Here is a 27,708-nt window from a genome sequence, read left to right on the forward strand (position 1 = left end):
GACAGCTGCCAACTCCAAATCATAAGCAGAATACTTCTGCTCATGTTCTTTCAATTTTCTTGATTCATAGGCTATCACTCTCCCTTCTTGCATTAACACACCTCTGACGCCTTCTCCGCTGGCATCGGTACATACCACATAGTCTTTGTTCGGATCAGCTATACTTAAAACAGGAGCAGACGTGAGTAATTGCTTAAGCTTCTCAAAACTTTGTTGACATTCAGAACTCCATTTGAATGACCTTCCTTTCTTTTGCAAAGACGTGATGGGATATGCCACCCTTGAAAAACCTTCCACAAATCTTCTGTAGTATCCAGCCAATCCCATGAAGGATCTGATATCTGCCACATCTTTTGGCACAGGCCAATCCATTATGGTTTTTATTTTCTCAGGATCCACGACAATCCCTTCCTTAGAAATCACATGACCCAAATACTGGATTTCCTCTTTATAGAAATCACATTTGCTGAGCTTAGCATACAACTGATGTTCTCGCAAAGTTTGCAGTACCATCCGAAGATGTTCCTCATGCTCCTCTTTAGAGCGAGAATAGATCAAAATATCATCAATGAATATTAGTACAAATTTGTCTAAAAATGGATGGAACACGCTGTTCATTAAACACATGAATGTGGCAGGTGCATTAGTCAAACCAAAAGGCAGCACTACAAACTCGTAGTGTCCATACCGGGTCCTGAAGGCTGTTTTAGCGATATCTTCTTCTTTAATTCTGATATGATGGTATCCAGATCGCAGATCGATTTTAGAAAATACTGTCGCTCCCTTGACTTGATCAAAAAGCTCATCGATCCGAGGTAAAGGGTATTTATTTTTAATTGTGAGCTTGTTTAGTTACCGGTAATCAATACACATTCTAAGAGTTCCATCCTTCTTTCGGACGAATAACATCGAAGCTCCCCATGGAGATACACTGGGGAGGATATAATTTTTATCTAGCAACTCTTGCAGCTGCATTTTCAATTCAGTCAACTCCTGTACACTCATTCTATAAGGTGTTCGCGAAACTGGAGCAGCTCCTGGTATTAACTCAATGGTGAAGTCTATGTCCCTCTTGGGAGGTAATCCAGGGATTTCTTCTGGAAATACATCCGCGAACTCTTTTATCACCAGGAGGTGTTCTAATGGGTTTTCCTTATTCTTAGTTTCTGCATAGCCCACCTGAATAGCATACACTTGGCATCTATTCCGGATGCATTTTGCCAGATGAGATGCAGTGATTGGTCGGATCTGCACGGGTCGTTTAATTCCCTGCATATATTGTTCTATTCCAGCATCATCCTTGTACCGTATAACCTTTGTTTTGCAGTTCACTAGAGCCCAATTCTTTTCTAGCCAGTCCATCCCAATTAGGACATCATAGGACCCGAGGGGAAGCACGTCCAAGTCTGCCACCACTGGCTGTCCTGCTATGACTATAGGACAGCTTTTGACCTTTGCCATTACTCGTCTTTTGGTTCCTATAGCTAGTTGTACCAGCCAAGGATTCCTGAATTTTTCAGGCTGTAATTTACACTGTTCAACTATCTTTGGACTAATATAACTTAAAGTTGCGCCAGGATCAATTAGAACAGAGATGGAGAGGTTTAAAATTTTACCTTCAAACTCTACCATGGTGGGCTGATATTCTGCCTGGCGGTCGTCCAAGGCTGCGTTAATTCTTGGCTCACTTCGTCCCACGTCACCCACGGTTGATGCCTCATGAATCTGGGATATCTGGTCAGTTCCCTTCCTTTGCGGACAATTCTTGACATAGTGCGGTCCACCACAACCCTAGCACTGCACTGGAGGTCTGGTTGTTCCCTCACTATCCATCTTGGCAGGTTGTTCACTCATTCTGGTTTCACCGATGGACTTGGCCCTGAATGCACTTCTCGGTGCTGCTCTACTGTTTTGGCTCTTGCTGCTACCTTTGATCCCATCGCTTCTACTTCCTTTATTATTTCCAACAGCTTTACTGTTCTTTTTCTCATTCCATTTTCTGTTGGAACTGTCCCCTTTCTGTTTGCTCTGCTGATAGCAGATTCTGGCCTTGCGAATCGCTTCATCCATTGTTCTAGGATTGTCAAATTCAATCCTTTCCCTCATATACATGGGTAGGCTGCTAACAAACCGCTGCACCTTGGCTTTTTCTTCTTTAAGGTAGGGTACATAGCGAAGCAAAGATGTGAAACGATTGATGAACTCATCCATAGTCTGCTGTCCCAATCGCAGATCATGGAATTCCTTTGCCTTCTCATCATAAAACCGTTCCGTCAAGTATCTCTCCTTGAAATATTTCTGGAATTTTTCCCATGTTATGGTTCGTTCAGTTACTCCTTTAACAATTTTCACCTCCTCCCACCACAGTGTCGCCTTCCCTTGTAACTGGAAGATGGCCAATCGTGCCTTCAAGTTATGGTCATATTCATATAACTGAAAGTATTTATTCATGTTGATTAGCCATGCCTCAGCTGCTTCCTCTTGTTCCCCATCGTAATGTGGGGGTTTAATCTTTCGAAATTCTCCTTGCAATTCCACCTTTTCACACTTTTAGGTCTGCTGTTCTGATGCATTAGCAGATTGGTCCTCTCCTTCTTCAGGGATTTTAGACTCTGCGTGATAGCGTTCTTCCTCTGTTATTCTCTGCTGTTCTGCACTGGGGTTAGCTAGTGGCGGGTTCTATTTGTCAGACAGAATTTTTAATATCCTCTCCTGCTCCATTGTCAATCGTGCATTGTCTTCCCGGAGCCGGGCCATTTCATTTTTCAGTTCTTGAACGGTTTCTAGTATGGCCAGATTCGTGCTGCGGGTCTCCTCGCCCAGCTGCACCCATAATTCTGGATTGTCTCCAAAATTTGTTGCAGGCCCCATATAGGCTGCAGGCCTGTGCGGTGCGCTGCCAGACCCCTGCATGCTAACTATCACTTGTGATACCTTTGTTGCTCTTTTCCTTCTTCTTGACTAGCCTGGTCTGATCATGAAACATATAACATTGTGAGCTACCTGCACAATTTTGTTTTTCCAAAAGATTATTAATGTCATCATGATCTTCTCATCTTTTTAATACTTATTCACATCCCAGAGGCCACAGTATGGATAATCTGGGCTCTGATACCAATTGTCACATATCTACATAATTAAACACACATAAATTTTTTTTTTGGGACTTATAATACCGACACTTCATTATAAATCTGGTTGTAAAGGCCACCACCTCGCATGTATATATTTAACCTATGCAGTCTATGGTGTGGCAGGTCATATTAATCATATATGGGTTTAATCATTGGTTAATCCCAAACTTTATTATACCACAGTTGCTACGGTTTATGATTTCAATTCGCGTATGTCAAGGTTGTCCTGCCCATGACTGTTGGCGTTCTGTATGCTTGACACCCGGCAATAGCATTGACTCTCAGCGTCCTGTTCACATGACTGAGGTAAGGTTGTCAAGTCTGGAGTTCTCCCGCGCTTTGCATTTGGCCATTGGCGCTTGGATCAACGGTTGGATGTTTCCGCATGAGATCAAGGGCCAGGGGCGCTCCACGTTACCTCTGTTGGCAGGCAGAGTATATACGCGCCCCTTTCCGGATTCTTCGAGGCTTTTGTCATTCTGCTTGGCGCTCTGCAGCTGCTCCACTCCGATTCACTTCTGCATGGGGTGTCCTTCTGAGGTTTGCGCTGAGTTTCTCCATTATACTAGCCATGTATGCCCTCTCTGGTGAGATTCTGCTCCATGGTTCTCGCCCTTGAACCAGCCAGGTAATGTTTTTCCCATCCATTAAGATTTTAAACATGTTTGTGATTTATATGTTGCAAGGTATAGTAATCCCCTGATTCTCTGGCTTGACAGGTTTCGCTCGGCGGTTTCCGGATCTGAAGGTGTTGAAGGATTCTCCAGAAATGTTCCGCTGAACTATGCTCAGGTATTTAACTTCGACAGATGTATGAGTCTTGGTTACTTCTGGTTCAATTCACCTCTGGCTACAGGGGTTATCCTTTGTGCCAAGGCAGGCCTCAACCTGACCTTTGCACGGTTGGCCGCAGATCTGATGGACGGATGCCTTCGTTCCGGTTCCATGCGTTCTGGTCTGGCTAAGGACATATTGATTCTCGCTTACGGCGGTTTTGGGAATTTCTCTCTAGTTACAGGCCTGAAGATTTTGTTTTAAATCTGTGACTCAGATGTATATTTTGTAATTACCACTGTACTGTAGTTTATTCTGAGCTCTGGTCTTCATGCCAACTTGTCTGTTTTTCATCATAGACTTATATAGCTAGACAGACAATGTTTACTGTAATTTGTTACTTGTATGGCGCTATGACTTGCCCATTTTCGTTTACTGTTAACAGTATACTATGAAATATATACATAGGGTTTGAAGTATCTAGATCTTGTATTACAGTTCCCGTTCTGGGTTCTTGCTTATTCAGTTAAGATGGAATGCGCTTCGCTCCCAAAATGTATTAAGGGTTATTTCATTTCTATTATGGGTTACCCGCCGTATATATGTGTGGTATTGAACCGTCGCGCCTGCCTCTAATTGCCATAGAGGTATGGCCAACCATTCTGGGTTTTTCCCATAACCTGAAACTCTAAGATTTTGAGTAACTTATGACTATGGTTTTATATCATTTTGCTTCTCATTCGTATGGATTCTTTGGAATATATCACCACTGCGTTGATGCAGGACCACATGAATGCTATAGCATGGTCTTTATTACTTGTGATGACATGCATACATATACTGTCGCAATCTCTAAAGGAATTTTGTCTATGTTACATATATATATATATCAACCCTCTGGTTGAATAATATCTCGGTTGTCTCTCAGCTCAAGGGTTTCGGCCCTTACCCGATGCTGTGAGATCTCTAGGAAGTCATTGATACAATCCGACCTGGCTCGGATTCAAAAATTATCTAATCTTGAATACCCTTACTGTATACTTGTTTTTCCTAAAAGTCTGCTTCTTAGAAATGTATATCCGTTTACGGTTAAAGATAGTCGTTTTTGTCACAAGACTTGCTTGGGTATGAACTAGTGTATAATGAACCATAAAGTCAAGATATTGTTCGACCCAGAACTCCATTCTTGCTTATGTAGCCGAGTTCCATTTTGGGTCTCCCTTTGACTATGACTGTTAGTTGATAGGGATAAGGGATTCTTTCGAAATGCATTGATTTCTTTATCTGGGATTCTTACACATACGCTGCCTGTATTTGGTAGACAGTATATATATATATATATATATATATATATATATATATATATATATAATATATATATATATATATATATATATATATATATATATATATATAAACATCGTCTTTGTTTTCCTTTTACAGCAAACAGTGTGTACCCGCGTACAGTTAACTCTTAGTTTATACTTTCTTGGATTTGTACAGCAATATCATGCTAGATTTATACAACAATATCATGCTAGATTTATACAGCAATATCATGTTAGATTTATACAGCAATATCATGCTAGATTTATACAACAATATCATGTTAGATTTATACAGCAATATCATGCTAGGTTTATACAGCAATATCATGTTAGATTTATACAACAATATCATGCTAGATTTATACATCAATATCATGCTACTCTCAGTTTAATCTAACTTTTATATTCGTACAGCATAACTGGTACAGATAGTATACCCATAACATATTCTGTTCACTACTACTGCACAAATAATAATAATCAGTCTATCAATTACACACATAACTCTGGGGACATAAAGGTTCCGCTACTTACCTGGTTTCCTCTGATAAGGTGAGTCTGGAACCAGTCTCCTGCCAAATCTCTGTGTAAGCTTGTTATCCTCCCAACCGTGAGATCAGTCTTTCAAGACCTGAGTCTCCTCCCAAGCTTCCGCTTACCGGATCAATATCCTCAGTAAGCCAGCACTGTGTGCTTGACTATCTGGTCCTTACCAGACTTAGTCTTTTTGTTTTTTTCTTTTCCAGGGTTCTCTCTTCCCTTCCTCTTCCTCTGCCTGTCTCTACAACCCAGAGTTTTTCCACCCACCTCCCTTTTTCCTGGAAACCCTTCCAGTTAGGGATGGTGGTTATATTAACTAACTTTTATTTTCTAGTTCCCTTTTGGGAATTCAGATATCTTCATGATTAATTCCTTTAATCATTAATTTAGTGCACATGTCACATCAACAGAATATCTTTAAAAGAAAATAAGTTCCTCAATATTATTTCAATTCAGTTTTCTATGTTGTAGTAACTTTCAAATAATTACATTTTTTTACGGGGTCATCACAGTCCTCAGCCTGGTAGATGTAGATGGAGGCAGGTGAGTTCATCAATATATAGAGTTGTATATGTGGCGTAATAATAATTCATTTGTATTCAGTCCGTCAAGGCGTTCGTCATCTGACAGTGGTCTAAAGTTAAACGGACCAAGTTCAATTCATCACGGCTTCTAAAGTTAAACGGACCAAGTTCAATTCATCACGGCTTCTAAAGCTAAACGGACCAAGTTCAATTCATCATGGCTTTCAATCCATCTGGCCTAACATCAATTGTTTTTTGCTGACTGAATGCAGAATCAATCGTCATGGCGTTCGTCATCCGGCGAAGTGTGCATGAAGAATCATTAAATCAACATGGAGTTACTCATAAAGTATCACTCATTAGGCTTTCGAGTCATTATAATATTTTGGCAGATATTTTTGGAGATTGGTAGTATAAATTATTAACAATTATATTAATAAATATGGTTGATATAGGATCATACTTTATATGAAATATATATATACAATTATATTTTGCAATATAGTTGATATACAGAGAAACTTATATTAATCACATTAATAATTATTATATATATATTTTTTAAACATTTACCATTTATGATTATTAATAACTATATAATAATAACAACCATATTTTTATATATTTATATATATTTTTATATAATTTTTATATTAATATTATAATAATAATATTAACTCATAATAACATTAGTAATATTAATTAATAATAATAATAACTCATAATAATATTATCTTATTATTATATTATTATAATAATATAATAATAATCCCAATCAGGATGCGGGCCGACAGCTGGGAGCACATGGGTGTAGGTATGTTGGGTACTCGGGCACTTAATACTTCTACCCCCTACATGTTCGAGGCAGGGGGTGCGGTGTCCTTCGACATGATGGCAAGCTGGGGAAGTGGGCAAGGTGGCAGGACTCGAGGAACGACAAGGCATATTGGATGGAGGGGTATTTCAACTTGCAATCTTAGTGCGATAGTCTATGGAGAAGGGTGGTGGCTCAGAGTTGGTGGTGAGCGTCGGAACGTGAAGAACCAGGGTCGTCGTCGTTGAACAACTGGGAACTCCGGGTATGTTATTCGACTCCACCTCAAACTTGTTATTATGGTATTGTTGTGGTTAAGCTAGGATGTAAGGGGGTATGTCCAGGGGATAGGAAATTGCTAGTGTCAATGTGATAGGCAACTTCTCGCCATGGCCTGGTTTTGCGTCTTTTCCCTATGTCAAATGGGTAAACCCATGCCGGTTGGGGGGGCAATTGTCCACAATTAGGTTGGGAAGCGTTGTCCTCTGCCATCAAGGGGAGGGGGAAGCTTTTCAGTCACAGGGTAATGCAGGAAGGGCAGTGGAGTATAGATGGGGGCAAGGTAAAGTAGGTGGTAGGCGTCCTAGGATGTAGCCATGCCCGCAATTCACATAGTAAGCACTGGGTTACCAAAAATTATGGGTGGAGACCTAGCTCGGGGGAAATGAGTGGCAAGAGTTCTATGATGGAGGCAATGGGGGATAGGAACCCAAGCCATAGCTGGTATATTGCAGATTGCAAGGGGAGAATGAGAGCTTGGCATGGGTATGGGACGATAAACCTACATATGGCCGTGAGAATTGGAGAGGGGGAAAAGGCCACTTCAAGGGGCTGGGGCCAAGGCCTTCCCCACTAGGGGCTGTAGGCGCCGACCCACCCTAACAAGACTGTGGCGAGAATTGGTGGTGAAGAGAAACAAGGCAAGACATGGTGTATTGTTTCAATCCTATGTTTCAAACTAACTTACTATGGATGTCATCAGTGCTCAGGATATCAGGGTACGACATGTGCTACGTGAGGCCGTGGATGTGGCAGAAGAGGCCCGACTCCCAAGCAAGATAAGGGGCCGAGCACGTCGGAGCCACGCAAGGGCAGAAAATATATTGAACACCTCATAACAGAGGCAATAGAAGCTTACTGTGAGGGGACAGATGAGGGCATCTAGAAGCTGCTGGAAGAATGGGAAGAAGAAATGAAACAAGGCAGTGCGTCAGAGGAGGAGATGGAAAACTAGAGGACCTTAGTCCCAGATCTGGGAAACACCCGCGGAAGAATCACTCAGTTTAAGAAAACTCTGTACCTGTATTGGCTCATGAAGAGCCTATTAAGCAAGGCTATGGAGCAAATCTCAGTTGGGATGGTAGTGACACTACAAGGATTGCCAAATTACAAGAAGGATATGGAGAAAATCCTCTTTTAGCTTCATAAACAGGACATTCGGCTGGACATAATAGACCGCCATATCCCTTGCATCCTGGAGCTGTATGGTATGCCTGGTGAATTTGCCCAGGACCCGTCATCCATTGCATCTATCTCAAAGGAGAAGAAGGATTAGAACACCCATGCATAATTTTGTCTTATGTAGATAGCTTTTAAATTCTATGTTGCCATTATTAGTTTATTTAGTTATGTAGTGTTTGGTCATGAAGTAGAGACATATCTAGCCTCGCTAAAAAGACTAAGACAATTTTGTTTTTGGATGGCTTATACAACTGACCAGTGGCCAAGAGACTTGGTTTCCCTTCAGGGCAAATTGAGGCCATTCGATTTATCAGTGTGGTGTAAAAAGTCTAAGACAATTTTGTTTTTGGATGGTTTATACAACTGACTAGTGGCCGAGAGACTTGGTTTCCCTTCGGGGCAAATTGAGGCCATTCGGTTTATCTTTGTGGTGTAAACTTGTTTATATTTAATAGAAAATGGAATGGTCCTACAAATCTTAACAAAAAATAATAATATAATAATGTAATTATTATTATATTATTATGATAATAATATAATAATGTAATCATTATTATATTATTATGATAATAATATAATACTAATAATAATAAAAAAATAATAATAATAACAATTATATTGTATTATTATTATAACAATATAATATATTTACTATTATATTTTTATAGCAATAATATTAGTAATATTAATTAATAATAATAATAATTGATAATAATATTATATTATCATTATATTATTATAATAATATAATAACATATTATTAATATATTAAAATAATAATAATAATAAGAAGATAATAGTTATTATATTAATAATAATAATAATAATTATTATTATATTATATTATTATTATAATAATATATTATAATTATTATTGTATTATTATAACAATAATATAAAATAATAATAACGGATAGTAATATTATAGTATGTGAAAAGTTAGACATGATGAAGATGTAGTATTATTATATTATTAAAATAATAATATAATAGTTATTATATTAATAATAATAATAATTATTATATATATATATATATATCTATATATATATATATTCTAAATAAAATTACTCTATTAACATTAAAGGGGTAAAATTACATTTTAACCGTAGTAAAATACAACTGCCCTGAAGGATAGGAAGAGAATATCAGAAACACTGCCCATGAACAATAACTTGAACAAAAACTTGAACGCTATTATGGGCCGCAGGACAAGAAACAAAGGCAACAAAGAGCGAACTAATCATCTGGAGGCTCTTCCACAATTATGCACCAACCGGAATCAGGCAGATCCCTTGCACGAGTAGCATCAGATACAGAAGATCCAAGATCCGCCGGCGCCATCACCATGTCAAGAGCATTGCGATCTTGAGCCTCTGAAACCTGCAAAAAAAATGGATTCGGCACAGAGACAGAGCCAAGGCTCTCCTGATGAGAGCTAGACTCTCCCACCTGGGCTTCCTCATGAAAGAACACCGAAATGTGAGTTGTAATCCTTGGGTGATTTACAGAGCAGTTGAAGGTGAAAATCGCAGAGCCAAATGAGGGAGAAGACGTGGAGTCTGGAGGACGGGGCTCAGGGTAATGGCTGGGCAGATGAAGACGCCCTCTCCCACTGCGAGTGCGAGGGTAATGGCTGGCTATGAATTCACTGGAGAGGGAGGGAGAATTGGAGGACGGGCTGGAGGGCACACGTCGAGGAGTACCTCTGTGGCACCTCATTCTATGGCGAAGACAGGGCATAGCGAAAACAACAGCAACAATATGAACACAAGGCTGAGCCACCACAATGGCAGAGCACGGTCAAATCAGATAGTCATCCAAACGAGGGCCAGAGGCCCTAGAGAGAAACCAGGGAATTGATGGAGGCAGCTCCTCGAGAATACCAAAGCATAGCTCCAGCTTAGCTGCCCCTTTCAATTCGCAAGAGCCAGCACCATACAGATCATAACGAGAACGACAAAGCAGCAAAGGCTCAATAGTAATCCCATGCCTGAGCCTACATTTATCACCCTCAGTGGTTCCTCGATTAGCACCCGCCATTAGTATGGCATTGAAGAGAGTAGAGGTCCGGTGCAGTCCAGAGCGTGCGGAGGCGATAAACATATCGAAGGACAGGCTGGGAGGATCTGAGCCGCTTGAGGTGAAGCAAATGAACACTGCAATCCTCAAATGTCGAAGTTCTTCCTTCAACTGGCGATTATCTATGCGGTACTGGGTAGGCAGGTGTCGTCCCACCTCGCCGCACCCCTGTCCCATCAAATTAACATCCTAGCGATACACCCGCATCCGGGGATTATATTATATTATTATTACTCAAGGGATTAATACTAAAACCCCAAGGGATTATGAACCCTAGGGAATAATATTAAACAAAAGGGACTAATATTATAAACCCAAGGTATACAAACCCTAAGATAAATATTAAAAATACTAAAATAAACATGGTTGAATTAATAAAGCCTAAGAATTAATATTTTAAAATCAAGGGAATAATAAACCAAAGGGATTATTAATATTATAAACCCAAGGAACTAATAAACCCAACCGTTTAATATTATAAACCCAAGGAATTAGTGAACCCAAGGGATAAATATTAAAAACCTAAGGGATCAAGAAGCGCAAGGGATCGATATTACAAACACAAGAGATTAATAAAGTTGACCATGATTGATATTATAAACCCAAGTTAATAATAAACCCAAGGGATTAATACTAAAACCCCAAGGGATTATGAACCCAAGGCAATAATATTAAACCCAAGAGACTAATATTATAAACCCAACATTGGTAAACCCTAATATAAATATTAGAAACACTAAAATAAACATGGTTTATTTTCATGGTGAGACAATATTTGTCACAATGTGACATTCAACCATGGCTGACCATGGTTGGATATGATTGACAATGGTTGACCATGATTGATATTATAAACCTAAGGGAATAATAAACCCAAGGGATTGATATTATAAACCCAAAGGAATAATAAACCCAAGGGATTAATACTAAAACCCCAAGGGATTATGAACCCAATGGAATAATATTAAACCCAAAGGACTAATATTATAAACTCAATGTATATAAACCCTAAGATAAATATTATAAACACTAAAATAAACATGGTTGATCATCTTTGACTTTCATATTGAACAATCTTTATCACAATTCCATGTTGGACCATGGTTCACCATGGTTGACTTCATAATAAACCATGGTTGACCACGGAATAATAAATCCAAATGATTGATATTATAATCTCAAAGGAACAACAAACCCAAGGGATTAATACTAAAAACCCAAGGGATTATGAACCTAAGGGAATAATATTAAATCAAAGGGGCTAATATTATAAACCCAAGGTATATAAACCCTAAGTGGACACAATTTGTTTCATAATGTGAGGTCAGACCAAGATTTACCACAGTTGACCATGATTGATATTATAAACCCAAATTAATAATAAACTCAAGCGATTGATATTATGATCTCAAGGGAAACATAAACCCAAGGGATTAATAATAAAACCCAAGGGATTACGAACCCAAGGGAATAATATTAAACCCAAGAGACTAATATTAAAAACCCAACATTGGTAAACCCAAATATGATTATTACAAACACTAAAATAAACATGGTTTATTTTCATGGTGAGACAATCTTTGTCACAATGGACATTGAACCATGGTTGACCATGGTTGGATATGATTGACAATGGTTGACCATCATTGATATTATAAACCCAAGGGATTGATATTATAAACCCAAAGGAATAATAAAATCAAGTGATTAATACTAAAACCCCCAAGGGATTATGAAGTCAAGGAATAATATTAAACCCAAGCTGAATAATATTAAACCCAAGGGACTAATGTTATAAACCCAACATTGGTAAACCCAAATATAAATACTACAAACACTAAAATAAACATGGTTTATTTTCATGGTGAGACAATCCTTGTCACCATGCAACATTCAAACATGGTTGATCATGGTCGGCTATGATTGACAATGGTTGACCATGATTGATATTATAAACCTAAGGGAATAATAACCCAAAGGAATAATAAACGCAAGGGATTAAAACTAAAACCCCAAGGGATTATGAATCCAAGGGAATAATATTAAACCCAAGGGACTAATATTATAAACCCAACATTGGTAAACCCAAATATAAATATTACAAAAACTAAATTAAACATGGTTTATTTTCATAGTGAGGCAATCCTTGTCACATTGCGACATTCAACCATGGTTGTCTATGATTGACAATGCTTGAACATGATTGATATTATAAACCTAAGGGAATAATAAACCCAAGGGATTGATATCAGAAACCCAAAGGAATAATAAACCCAATGGATTAATACTAAAACCCCAAGGGATTATGAATCCACGGGAATAAGGACTAATATTATAAACCCAACCTATATAAACCCTAAGATAAATATTATAAACACTAAAATAAACATGATTGACCATTGTTGATTTCATATTGAGACAATCCTTATAACAATTCCATGTTGGACCATGGTTGACATGATAATAAACCATGGTTGACTGGGGAATAATAAACCCAAGTGATTCATATTATAAACCCAAAGAATAATAAACCCAAGGGATTAATACTAAAACCCCAAGGGAATATTCTTTAACCCAAGAGATTAATGCACATTGTGAGACAATCTTTCTCAGAATGCAACATTGGACCTTGGTTGACCATGGTTGATCAAGATTGATTTTCATATTAAAATAATATTTGTCATAATATGATGTTGGACGATGGTTGACGATGGTTGACAATGGTTGTCCATGGTATATTTTCATATTGAGACAATCTTTGTCATAATCCGATGTTGGACAATGATTGACCATGATTATAAATCCAAGGGATTTATATTAAACCAAAGGATTAATATTACAAACCCCATCAATAATATTATATCCTACAAATATGAACCCTTAGATTGATAAACCCAAGGGATCAATATTATAAACTGGAGGGACTAATATGCCCAAGAGATTAATACTAAAAACCTAAGGGATTATAACCCCAAGGGAATAATATTAAACCAATTAGACTAATATCATCAACCCAAGTTATATAAACCAAAATATAAATATAATAAACCCTAAAATAAACACGGTTGATCCTTCTGGGATGGGGGTGATTAAAGGCGTTGGTACAACGCAGCAAATCTCGGCTAGCAAGTGGCGCGGCCACATGGCCACTGATGCTTCCACCCAAAAGCTCACTGCCGAAATTAATGGCGTTTTAATACTTTGTGCGGGCTAAGGAAACCTCATTCTGATACATAAGATGGTGATTTCAAATCGCCTTACCCCTGTTCCGCCTCCTTTGAACTGCAACTGCCTCATTGCTGCTGTAGAGCCGAGCTCATGCACGACAATGGGGAGAAGTTGCCAAATTCTTTGTTGTATTGAAATGGTAGAAGGTGCCCACTTCTCACATAATCTGATTTTTTGCTTTTGCACTACTGCTTCGGCCCTGAATCCTACATCTGAACCTCGAATTCCCTATTATCCTCCTCCCACTGGCCATTCCATCCCTCGTTCTGCCCCTCCTAGTCCTCATCGGCCCAATTTCGACCAAGCGAATATGACTCATCTGTGTCACACGATGCACTATAGAAGAGGTAGCAACAGAGGAAGAGCAATTCGTCCCCCCTCGCTGTCCCTCTCTGACTGTACCCCTTGGGATTCCTCCTCCCCCTCAACGGTGGATCATTTCACGGGTTGTTATCCCACCACTAGCAGTGGTAGGGGGCATGCACAGACGGCTGGCCCTAGGCATGTTGCTGACACTCCACAACCACTTGCTACCTCTGTCTTGACGTAGCAACCCAGCCACTCTACCCAGTTCCAGTTTTGTTGCACGCTAGAACACACTTGCATAATTACAACCATTAGAGTCACTTTCAGAGAGGAGCCTCAAAGCTCTGATATCTTGGCTCACAACACTCTGGAAAGAACCAACACCAGCAGAAGGAAAGCTCCTTGTAGCAGCTATGGGACACGCAGAACCCATGGTGAAGCTCTGGATCAAATAGGCGCAGCTCAGGAACACAATCTTCCAGGCGGCTACATGAATATGGAAGCACCGACGAGAGCTCAATAGCACGAGGAAGATGACATGGAGGCATACAGGTGTTTTATTGTGGAAGAACCTCCGCCACCTAATGACACCTAGTTGCCAAGGTATCTTTCAGGTTTTCAGCTCCCGATCACCAAATTTAGGGGTTTTTTCTCATGTTTCTTTTTTTTAATTGTTTTCAATGTTGATGTTTTGTTCAACAAACTATTCCACTATGGTATTATAAGCTGATTCCCCTGTGTGGGCAACACACTCCTCTAGTTTTGGACTGGTTTCCCCGATGAGGGCAGTCATTTTCAGTTATTTTTTGTTAAACATGGCATAACCTGAGACAGGATCTGCAGAGGCCAGTGCCTCCATGTACTATGTTTTGTTGCATTAATAGATTTAATCATATTTAGAAAAAAAATGTTTGATCCTCGTCTACCATGGTTTATTTTCATACTGACACAATCTTTGTAACAATTCAATGTTGGACCATGGTTGTCCATTATTATCACAATGTGACATTGGACCATGAGACAATCTATGACATAATGTGACCATGGTTATTGACCATGGTTGACCATGATTATAAACCCAAGGAATTTACATTCAACCCAAGGATTAATATTATAAACCCTATGAATAATTTATACCCTAGGAATATGGACTCTTCAATTAATAAACCGAAGGGATTATAATAAACCCAACGGGTTAATAATAAAACCTCAAGGGATTGGAAACCCAAGGGAATAATATTAAACCCAAGGGTTATTATATAAACCAAGGTTATAAACCCTAAGATAAATACTATAAATTCTAAAATAAACACGGTTGACCATGGTTTACCATGATTGGTTTTCATGTTGAGACAATCTTTGTCACAATACGACATTGGACCATAGTTGACCATGGTTGATTTTCATATTGAGATAATATTTGTCACAATTTCACATTGGACCATGAATCACCATGGTTGACAATGCTTCACCATGGTTCATTTTCATAGTGAGACAATCTTTGTTACAATGCGACATTGGACCATGGTTGACCATGATTGACCATGATTGATTTTCATATCGAGACAATTTTTGTCACAATGTGACTTAGGATTATGACTGATTTTCATATTGGGAAAATCCATGTCACAATGTGACGTTGGACCATGATTGACCATGATTATAAACCCAAGAGATTTATATTCAACCTGTGGATTAATATTATAAACCCTATAAATAATATTATACCCTATGAATATGAGCCCTTAGATTAATAAACGAAAAGGAATAAAACCCAACGTATTAATACTAATATAACCCTAAGGTAAATCCAATAAACCCTAAAATAAACATGATTGACCATGGTCAACCAAGGGTATAAACCAAATGGATTTATATTAAACCCTAGGATTAATATTATAAATATTATGAATAATATATATATTTTTTTTCTAAGTAAAACTATTCTATTAATATGAGACAAAATATAATTACAGTGAGGTTGGGGCCTCAGTAGTGTTGAGTATCGTTCATCAAAAAATATGACTGTCTAACCTTGACTTCCCCAACAATGGGGAAACCAGTACATGAAAGTAAAAAAACCCACATAGGGGTTATCAGTTTTGACCAAAAACAAATCAGACATTACATAAACATAACCAGAAAACACAGACATAACCAAAATTGTCGAGTCATCAGAAAAGCATCCACCTGGCAAAAGGGCGACACCTAGCTGCGAGGTGTCGAAACTAGAGATTGTTTGGGGCTAGTTCTTCCTCGATCAAACACGCGTATTGATAGCAATCCTCCTCTTCTGCTAACGTGCCGCTTCCTCGAGTTGGATGGGCATCCGTGGAGCTACCCATAGTTGCATGCAGTCTGGACGTGTCTCCCGATCTGCTTCCTAAAGCCTGCATGTCGCCAATTATACCTTCAGCAGCCTGTTGACTGCCAAACAACTCTTTGACATGCAGGGTGGCAACATCTTCATCGAGTTGTTGTTTGCCTGGGTTGCGATTGCATCAATTTCTTTGTGCTGCCCTCTGCTACTCAGCATTGTGCTCAGGTGGAGCTGCCAGTGGGTCAATTTCTTCATAGAATGTGATAGTGACAGTAGCAGTGATAACATGTCGATGAAGGGTGCTGTGGAAGTGGAATTGTGTTGTGTGGGGAGCTGGGTGCACCTTGGAGCTGAGCTCTTCCCCTTCCGCTACGGGTGTTGGGATACCGGCCAGAGAAGGAGCCATAAGGATTGGGAATGTCAGTTGAGGTGGAGGGGGAGACAGAGTCTAGGCTAGGCATTGCAGGAGGGTGGATGCTTCCGCCACGAGTGCCCCCTCTCTTGCTCCACATTCGGTGGTGGATGCGAGCCATGGCAGGATTCAAAGCAAGGCTATCAGCAGGGAGATTGGTGGAATGATTGTGCAGAGAGTGAGCGAAGGAGGTCTGAGCGGGAGCTAAATTGCAGAGCTTGGTGTGGGAGAAGTGAAACCCGTTGCCAAGGTCTATACAGCTAAGCAGCCAGCAGCGGCTTCCCATTACTATGCATGAGTAGGGCTCTGCGGCTTGAGGAGGACAAATGCAGTGGAGCAGGGGAGGAGGAATAACATTATGGTATGTGGAGGTCATTGCTATGAGCATTATTCTGATGTCTCGACCAGAGCACTCATTTAATGGCATCTGCAAGGTGCCCTGAATGCCCTTCAGGTTGGCATGGGGGAAGACGCAGGCGTCCATGTGGCGAGTCCTCCAGCCGCCCTACTGTCTAATCACCTTAAGTGACTTGATTATCACCTGCATCCAGGTAATATTATGAAAAAGATTATAACTTAGGAATATGTGTGATTAGATTAATAAACCAAAGGGATTGATATGAAAATAAACCAAAGGGAATAATATTAAACCCAATATATTAATATACATTGTGAGACAATATTTCTAAGAATGCAACGTTGGACCTTGGTTGACCATGGCTGGCCATGGTTGAGAAAGGCTCGTTTTCATATGGAAATTTTCTATCACAATGTGGCATTGGACTGTACTAAAACCCCAAGGGATTATAAACCCAAGGGAATAATATTAAACCCAAGGGATTACTATTATAAAGCCAAGATATATAAATCCTCAAATAAATATTATAAATGCTAAAATAAACAGTGTTGACCATGGTTTACCATGGTTGATTTTCATGTTGAGGTAATCTTTGTCACAACGCTACGTTGGACCATGGTTGATTTCAATATTGAGACAATCTTTGCCACAATGTGAAATTGGACCATGATCAACCATGAGTGTAAACCCATGGGATTTATATTAATATACCTAGGGCCTATAGTATTAATCCCTTCAGTTTAATATTATTCCCTTGGATTTATATTCCTTGGGGTTTATAGTATTAATCCCTTGGGTTTCTTATTCCCTTGGGTATATAATATCAATGAGTTTAATATTAATAAACCTAATGGATTGATATTTTAAACCCAAGGGATTTATACTAAAAACCGTAGGGACTATCATTAACCCAACGGAATAATATTTAAACCAAGGGATTAATACACATTGTGAGACAATCTTTCTCATAATGCAATGTTGGACCTTCGTTGACAAAGATTTATTTTCATATTGAAATAATATTTGTCCGAATATGACATTGGACCATGGTTGACCATGATTGACCATGGTTGACGACGATTGACAATGGTTGTCCATGGTAGATTTTCATGTTGAGACAACCTTCATCAAAATGCAACATTGGACCATAGTTGACCATGATTATAAACCCAAGGGATTTATATTAAACCAATTGATTAATATTATAAACCCTCTAAATAATAGTATACCCTAGGAATACGAGCCCTTAGATTAATAAGCCCAAGAGATCAATAGTATAAACTGAAGGGAATGATAACCCTAAGAGATTAATACTAAAAACCCAAAGGATTATAAAATCAAGGGAATAATATTAAACCCAAGGGATTGGTAATATAAACCCAAGGTACATAAACCCTAAGATAAATATTATAAACCCAAAAATAAGCATGGTTGACCCTCATTTACCATGGTTGATTTCATACTGACACAATCATTATAACAATGCGACGTTGGACCATGGTTGACCATTGTTGTTACGATGTGATATTGGACCATGAGACAATCTTTGACACAATGTCACCATGGTTATTGACCATGGTTGACATGATAATAAACCCAAGTAATTTTTATTCAACCCAAGGATTAATAATATAAACCCTATGAATAATATTATACCCTAGGAATACGAACCTCTTGATTAATAAACCCAAGGGGTTACTACTAAAACCCCAAGGGAATAATATTAAACCCAAGGGATTATAATACACCCAAGGGGTTAATACTAAAACCCCAAGGGATTACAAACCCAAGGGAATAATATTAAACCCAAGGGATTAATATTATAAACCCTAAGATAAATACTATAAACTCTAAAATAAACATGGTTGACAATGGTTTACCATGGTTGGTTTTCATGTTGAGACAATATTTGTGAAAATGCGACGTTGGACTATGATTTTGATATTGAGACAATCTTTTTAATAATGTGGAATTGGATGGACTTATTTTAATATACCTAGGGTTTATATACCTAGGGCTTATAGTATTAATCCCTCAGTTATCCCTTGGGTTTATATTCCCTAGGGTTTATAGTATTATTCCCTTGGTTTTATTATTCCTTTGGGTATATAATATCAATGAGTTTAATTAATGGATTGATTTTATAAACCCAAAGGAAATAAACCCAAGGTAATAATATTTAACCTAAGGGATTACTACACATTGTGAAACAATCTTTGTCCCAATGCAACGTTGGACCTTGGTTGACCAAGATCGATTTTCATATTGAAATAATCTTTGTCAAAATATGACGTTGGACCATGGTTTACCATTATTGACCATGGTTGATGATGGTTCTCCATGGTGGACTTTCATATTGAGACAACCTTTGTCACAATGCGAGGTTGGACCTTAGTTCACCATAATTATAAACCCAAGGTATTTATATTAAACCAATTGACTAATATTAGAAACCCTCTGAATAATATTATGCCCTAGGAATATGAACCCTTAGATTAATAAACCCAAGGGATCAATATTATAAACCCAGGGGAATGATAACCCCAAGAGATTAATACTAAAAACTCAATGGATTATCAACCCAAGGGAATAATATTAAACCTAAGGGATTAATATTATATACCCAAGATATATAAACCCTAAGATAAATATTGTAAACCCTAAAATAAACATGGTTGACCCTCGTTTACCCTAGTTTATTTTCATACTCACAAAATCTTTGTAACATTTCAACATTGGACCATTGTTGACCATGCTTGTCACAATATGATATTGGACCATGAGACAGTTTGTGAGATAATGTGATCATGGTTATTAACCATGGTTGACCATGATAATAAACTGAAGAAATTTATTTTCAACCCAAGGATTAATATTATAAACACTATGAATAATATTATACATTAAGAATATGAACACTTCGATTAATAAACCCAATGGATTGATATTATAAACCGAAGGGATTATAATAAACCCAAGGGGTTAATACTAAAACCCCAAGGGGTTAATACTAAAACCCCAAGGGATTGCAAACCCAAGGAAATAATATTAAACCCAAGGGATTAATATTATAAACCCAAGGGATTAATATTATAAACACGATTGACCATGGTTGATTTTATTGTTGAGACAATCTTTGTCGCAATGCGATGTTGGGTCATCGTCGAACATGGTTGATTTTCATATTGAGACAATCTTTGCCATAATGTGACATTAGATAATGGTTGACCATGACTCACCATGGTTGACAATGCTTGACCATGGTTCATTTTCATAGTGAGACAATATTTGTCACAATGCAATATTGAACTATAGTTGACCATGATTGATTTTCATATCGAGACAATCTTTGTCGCAATGCGACGTTGGATCATGACTGATTTTCATATTGAGAAAATATCTGTCACAATGCCTCGTTAAACCATGGTTAGTCATGATTATAAACCCAAGGATTAATATTATAAACCCTATAAATAATATTATACCCTCGGAATATGAACCCTTATATTGATAAACCCAAGGGATTAATACTAAAAACCCAAGGGAATAATATTAAACCCAAGGGATTAATATTATAAACCCAATGTATATAATCCTTAAAATAAACATGGTTTACCATGGTTTACGATTGTTGATTTTCATATTGAGACAAGCCTTGTCACAATGTGACGTTGGACCATCGTTGAACATGGTTGGCCATCATTATAAACCCAAGGGATTTATATGAAACCCAAGGATCAATATTATAAACCCTATCAATAATATTATACCCTACGAATATGAACCCTTAGATTAATAAACCCAGGGGATTAATATTAAACTCAAGAATGCGATGTTGGACCATGGCTTATTTTCATATTGAGAAAATTCTTTGTCACAATGTGACGTTGGACCATGGTTGACTATGATTATAGACCCAAGGGATTTATATTGAAGCCAAAGATTAATGTTATAAACCCCATGAATAATTATACCCTAAGAATATGAACCTCTACATTAATAAACGCAAGGGATTGATATTATATATAGAATGGATTAATACTAAAAACCCAAGAGATTATAAAATCCATAGATCAATATTAATGAATGCTTAGATTAATAAACCCAAGGGATCGATATTCTAAATCTAGACTAGGGAATAATAAAACCAAGGGATTATAAGCCCAAGGGAACAATATTAAAACCTACCATTGCTCACTCTCTGTGCGACACCCAATCAATCGATCTAGTAATATAGTACTGCTTCTTCTCGTTGGTCCTTAGCCTGGTAGATGTAGAGTTCATTAATATATAGAGTTGTATATGTGGCATAATAATAATTCATTTGTAATGAGTGTGTCACAACGTTCGTCATCTGAAAGTGGTCTAAAGTTAAACAGACCAATTTCAATTCATCACGATGTTCAATCCATCTGGTCTAAGATCAACTAGTTTTCGTTGATTGAGTGTAGGATTAATTGTCATGGTGTTTGTCATCTGGCCAAGTGCACATTGAATAATCATTAAATCAACACGGTGTTTGTCATAAAGTATCACTCATTAGGTTTTCAAATAAGTGACTGCAAAAGTAGGTTCACAGTATAATATATTGGGAGATTAGTAGGTATAAATAATAATCATTATAAATTAGCAATTGCTTCTAAATATGAAAAGATACACTAAAATAATTGAACATGTTTATGATGTTACTGCAAAAATATTGTAGCAAAGAAAATATAACAATCTAAATGGTGGAGTATGGAGGGGAGAAAATGTGTTCAGGCTTGAAATAGTCTCACATTTGTGCAGATGTCAGCCTCACACATGTTGCTCAAACCACCTAGCTAAATCATTTTTTCCCAATGATACCTCTATGTCAAAATATTATATAGATATCATATCCAAGCTATAACATGAAAGATAATAAGGAGAAACATTACCATAGGTCCTCGTGGTCAATGGCGCACAAAAAATGTAATTGCACAGAGGAGGAAATGACTAAAGTCAGTGTGTGTTGATAATGTAGATAATGAGATCAAATAAAGAGCATTTTCACTTGAATGACTATGAGATTCTAGGATATTTTGCAATCAACATAAAGAAGGGGGTTTGTTTTAGGATTTTAGTTATCTCCTTTTAAAAATTTTAAATTAATTTGGAGCCATTTTCCTGGAGCCATTAATTCCAGTTTTAAAATGGAATTTAAATTTTGTCTAGCAATGATTTATTGGAATTGAAAATTTATGTGGTTTACACAATCCAAGTGTCCAAATGAACTTTCAAGACGTTGTATCCATTTATGCATTCAAAAATATGGTTTTAAAAATGAAAAGTTACACATGTTGCATAAGCATATATACATATGCACTTATTTCTATATGTAAACTTATCCATTCATCAGTGACTTGGTGAAATCTTTATCAAGAGTTGCAGTGTATTACAGAGTTTGTTAGGTTGCATTGACTTTTAATAAATTTAAAAAATTAGATTTGTGCCCACCAATTTGATTTGAGATTATTCTGATTCTAATAAGTTCCTCATTGTAATTTATAACATTCATTTATATATAAGAAAAATTTATTTAGCAAAATGGTCAATTACTTTTAATAAATTTAAAAAATTATATTCCTTTCAAGTGGCTCCCCACCGACCAATTTCCTAGGGATTTGAAATTATTCCAATTCTAATAGGTTCCTCCATGATAATTTCTTCATTATTATTTATAATGTTCATTTATATATAAGAAAATTTTATTTAACAAAATGGTAAATTTTACAATAAGATGTGTAATTTTTATTTTTTTTTCTTAAGTTAAAGTTGACCCATGTCAAAACAAATGTGACTTATAATGTCTTGGTGGTTAGCCGTGAAAATTCCATTTGGAAAGTTGTCATGGCTCATTGCTTTGAGAATATTTTAAATTTAAATTTGATAGAAAAGATTTATTTAGTTTAAATATAATATAAATTTGTTTTACTTTTACTTTATTAATTATATTTATTTATAAATATTAATTCTTTTTAAGGAATAGTTTTTTAATAATTAAAAAAAGACTTGAATAAATTTAATTCCTCTTTAGATATAATAAATTCAATATCAACCCTTGATTGGGTGTTATGGTAGATGTGATAGGGTTTAGGGTGTCATGTCCTCCATTTAATGTTGTTGGTACACGGTGGGTACTTCACATGCAAATATACTTTTCTTTGAGGTCTTTTGTAATGATATGAAGAGTTGGTGAGTTTGTTTGTGAAGAGAAAGTGGGAGTCGAGGGTAAGACCTTGGCCTCTTGGAGCTTCTTGTCTGAGAAGGTGAGGTGGGAAACAACCCTAGTGTGAAAAGATTTGGTGTTTCGCACAAGGTGGAGAGGAATTATGGTGTTTATTACTCTCTGGTGAGCAGAGGTAGTGGTGGCTTTTGCATTTGGGTCACACTGGGCGGCGAACTTCAAACCATCTCAATTTGGGTTGTAGCACTCGAACTGTAAGTTAATTTCATCTGCTTTGGTATTTTGGCTACTTTTGGTTGATGTCCTATTTGGTGTATGTGGTAAATTGAGTTGTAAAGGGTGTGTGTCTCAACTGTGGCATGTCAATTACCTCTTGAAGTCGTATATTTTTATTGATTTTTCTACGGTTATTTGATGTCCAGGTTTGTATCACCTTAGCAATGTTGGTGGTGGCTTCAATTGGATTTTGTGGCAGGGACTAGCATGGGCAATTTTATTTTCTTATTAAGTCTAGGTTTGTGAGTGGGGTTTGAAGTTGGGTCTCTATTCGTTGGGTCTATGTAGGTCCACAGTCTTGGGGTGGTGTTTTTCATCCAATGGTGGAGGGAATTGAGTTTGTAGATGACTTTGAGTCACCTTCTTCTTTCTTTGCTGGATTTTCATCTAGGTTTCAGGGCTTTGTTTTGTGTTATTGTGATGAGATTGTGTGCTAGTGTTCGGACCTGGTTGAGGGTGATTTGTTTCAATTTGTGTGTCCTTTTGTAAGTAGGGTAAATCGCCATGGGAATCTAGAATTGTCTCTTCATGACTTAGAGTCATTTGAAAAGACAAAGATAGAGAGGTAGGAGTGGTGATGACAAAACTCAGCCGAGATGGAGGGGGTGAGGCTCTTCGCTCACGACTCTATGGGGACACATTTCAAAGAAATTCCACGAGAAGCGTGCGAGGAAAGAAGGGATTTAGAGATATAAGTTAGGGAGGAGAGACACTCTATGTTTGACTCTAAATTGCTAGACGACCTTGTAGGGTGGGTGCTAGACCCTAAGCACACGAGGGGTAGAAAGAAGTACTTGAATTCAATTTCACTTCATAGGAAAATGAAGGCATTGTTGGGTTTGGTACTGAGAGAAAAACAAGTAGATAAGTACAAATTATTCTCCTCCATGGACGATGCCAAAAAGATGTTGACAAACTTGTGGTTCTGTTTGGATAAAATTGATGCTCACCTCATTTTTTCTATTTTAATTAAATTATTTGATTCGAATGTTGAAATTAATATTTGTGCTCCGTCCAATGTTTCCCAAGGTAACTCCATCCATCATCAAGGACCAAAGGTCTTTCATTATATTTTCAACATTCTCTTCAATTAACTACAATATTATCTTGAATTAAGATTATTTTAATTGATTTAATTTTATTGACAATATTATTTTATATTATTTAAAATTATTTATTTATTAATTTTTTGAATTATAAAAATTAATTTATTATTTATTATATTAAAATTTTATAAATTTTATATTTATATCATTAAATAAAACACAACTTTTTCCAAAAAAAAATAAAAAAATCATAAAACATAATGTAAAACAAAATTACATAATTACATTCTACAAAATATTTCTAAAATTAAATAATTTAAAATAATTATAAAATATTAAATTTAAAATAGATAATTATTATTATATTGATAATTTTTTTTATCAAATGTCAAAAATTACAGTTAAATTTGTATTTTTAAATTTACATTTATCTTTTTATTAAATAACAAAATCTATATTTATCTTTTTATTAATAACAAATAACATCAAAATAAAATGATAGATAGCAAATCACTGACAAACTACATTATTGTAAGGAGAAAAACGATACAAATCAAATAATAATTAACATTGATTAGAAATTACAATTCTATGTTCATTTTACAGGGTTATACCTGAATTGGTGCAAACACATAACTAGTATGGGTGTTTTGAAAATCACAACATCGAATTTCAGGAACAAATTGTAATGATATCAATGAGTTAACGAATTCGATGCAGTAAATACAATGCATTAAAAAATTATCTAAATAAATAGTATTGGATTTAAATAAACAATCATTCATGTATTACAAGTTTCATTATAATAAACAATAGCATCTCATCCAATTAAATATATCAAAACAAACATTAAAGAAAAATGGCCTTGGATTATCAAAATTTAAGGCAAATGCATTGAGCCCACTACCTCCACGGGACCACGAAAAATACCAACGATCCACCAGAGTTCAGTTTAATAAACAATACCATTTCATCCAATTAAATATATCAAATCAAACCTTAAGGAAAAATAACCCTAGATTATCAAAATTTAAGACAAATGCACGGGACCACCAAAATACCAGCGATAGAACAGACTCCATGAAAACCTTAAATACATAACACAAATCCCAATATAATAAATAATTAGCCTATTCAATTAGATAATTGAATGAAAAAAAAATCAAAACTAATAATAAATCACACATAATAATAATATCCAATGCATAATACGTGCGGCAGGCATAATAATAATATCGTTTATGCCACTGGCCGAGTTGGCATTTCACTGTCAGGCGGCAATTGTTTTATAAACTGCCTGATTTACTCTTTTGGTAGAAAATTATTTTCCATTGATTTTCCAGGCAGCCGAAAATAATTTTTTCACAAAAACAAGGGCATCTGAAAATTGATTAAAAAAATAATGTATAGAGGTCAAAATATATATCTCCGATAGTTTAAAATAATAAGTTAATTTGAAAAAGCTAAAAAACCAGAAAGAAAAGGCTAATTGGTAGGTTTACATAGAATTGTATTACTTGCTGGGCAAGCTATTTCGATGTGTATTTCTAGTTCTCCAAGACAATGATGGTCAAGTGGCGATAGGCTTTTATTATTACGTGCTATCCAAGACAGCGTTTTATTATTACTTGCTCTCCAAGACAGCGTTTTTGCAGGAACAAAGTAAAAGAGAAACAACTTTAAATCCATAATAAACATTTCTTTGAAATAATTTATATACAAAATGATTTATAATATCTCAATTCAATCCTGCAAAGTAAAAGAGAAACAACTTTAAATCCATAATAAACAATTTTTTTGAAATAATTTGTATACAAAATGATTTATAATATCTCAATTCATGGTTGCATGGTCACATTCAATCAAACTTTACAGATTGTAGAGTATGTGATCATACCTGGAATAATATATTGCAAATGTTATTGAAGAAACAACCATGAGAAATGCATATTAGACATCCCCAATAGAGTTCAATCTTATTAGACATCGCCAATAGAGTTCAATCTTGTTTCGTGCGGGGAATGAAGAAAACCTAGATGTGAGCATATATATGTTTAGAAGAAACTTATCCCAAACTTTTAACTATCGTTTTAAATTTAAACTAATAATAATGCACTTCTCATTCATAGAGTTCACTTATCATTCACAACATTCAAATTTTAGCTTCAATAACCAAACAATGAGGAACATTTTGTTATTATAATTAAATAACTTTATTTAGTGCCATGGTTACTAACTATGGATTGAATTTGATTGGATCATTTAAATTTTTAAAATTGATGCGAAATAAATAATTTAATGACATGACATATTAATGCCTAGGAAAATTAATTAGATTTTGTTTTCCATAATCACGTTGCTAACTATATTGACTTGAAATGTTAGTACATGGCCATGAGACATAGACAATATGTCTATGTGACAAACCAAAAGATCATAGCCACCAGTAAAGGCATTGTGATCAATGTCACAGTTTAGTGCTAGTACATGGCCACGACACATACACCACGGATCTACGTGACAAACCAAAAGATCATAACCACTAGTAAAAACAATGTGATCAATGTCACATTTTACATTAGCAGGGCTATTGATGCATATAGAACATGTTTCCAAGAGTAGCTCTCAAAGTACATATAATGATATGTAACTCAAACACAAATTGCGAAGGGTTCCATATAAGCGTGAGATGTCCATATCCCAAGGTCTTCTACTCAACCTCGATGGTACAAATCTACAAAATATGAATAAATAAGCGAATGTCAAACATGGTAGAAACAGTCTAACTTCTGATCATTAAGGTATACCAGTAACAAATGTGAGGGGACCCATCAATGATGAAAATGGACCCTGAGGTACCTAGCATAGCCCACAAAGTATGAATGTCTATAGTGAAC

General features: G+C 36.5%; 1 protein-coding gene across 1 annotated transcript in view; it reads right to left on the reverse strand.

Annotated features, from left to right (window-relative positions):
- The window catches only part of LOC149212883 (putative aldo-keto reductase 4), a 41,333-nt gene that overhangs the window by 8,643 nt on the left and 4,982 nt on the right, over window positions 1-27,708 (reverse strand). The window lies entirely within an intron of this gene.

This window comes from Pinus tabuliformis, chromosome 1_1, assembly GCF_031772625.1.
Source record: "Pinus tabuliformis cultivar Carrire ecotype Pingquan chromosome 1_1, CPIR1, whole genome shotgun sequence".
In the NCBI taxonomy this organism is placed as follows: domain Eukaryota; kingdom Viridiplantae; phylum Streptophyta; class Pinopsida; order Pinales; family Pinaceae; genus Pinus; species Pinus tabuliformis.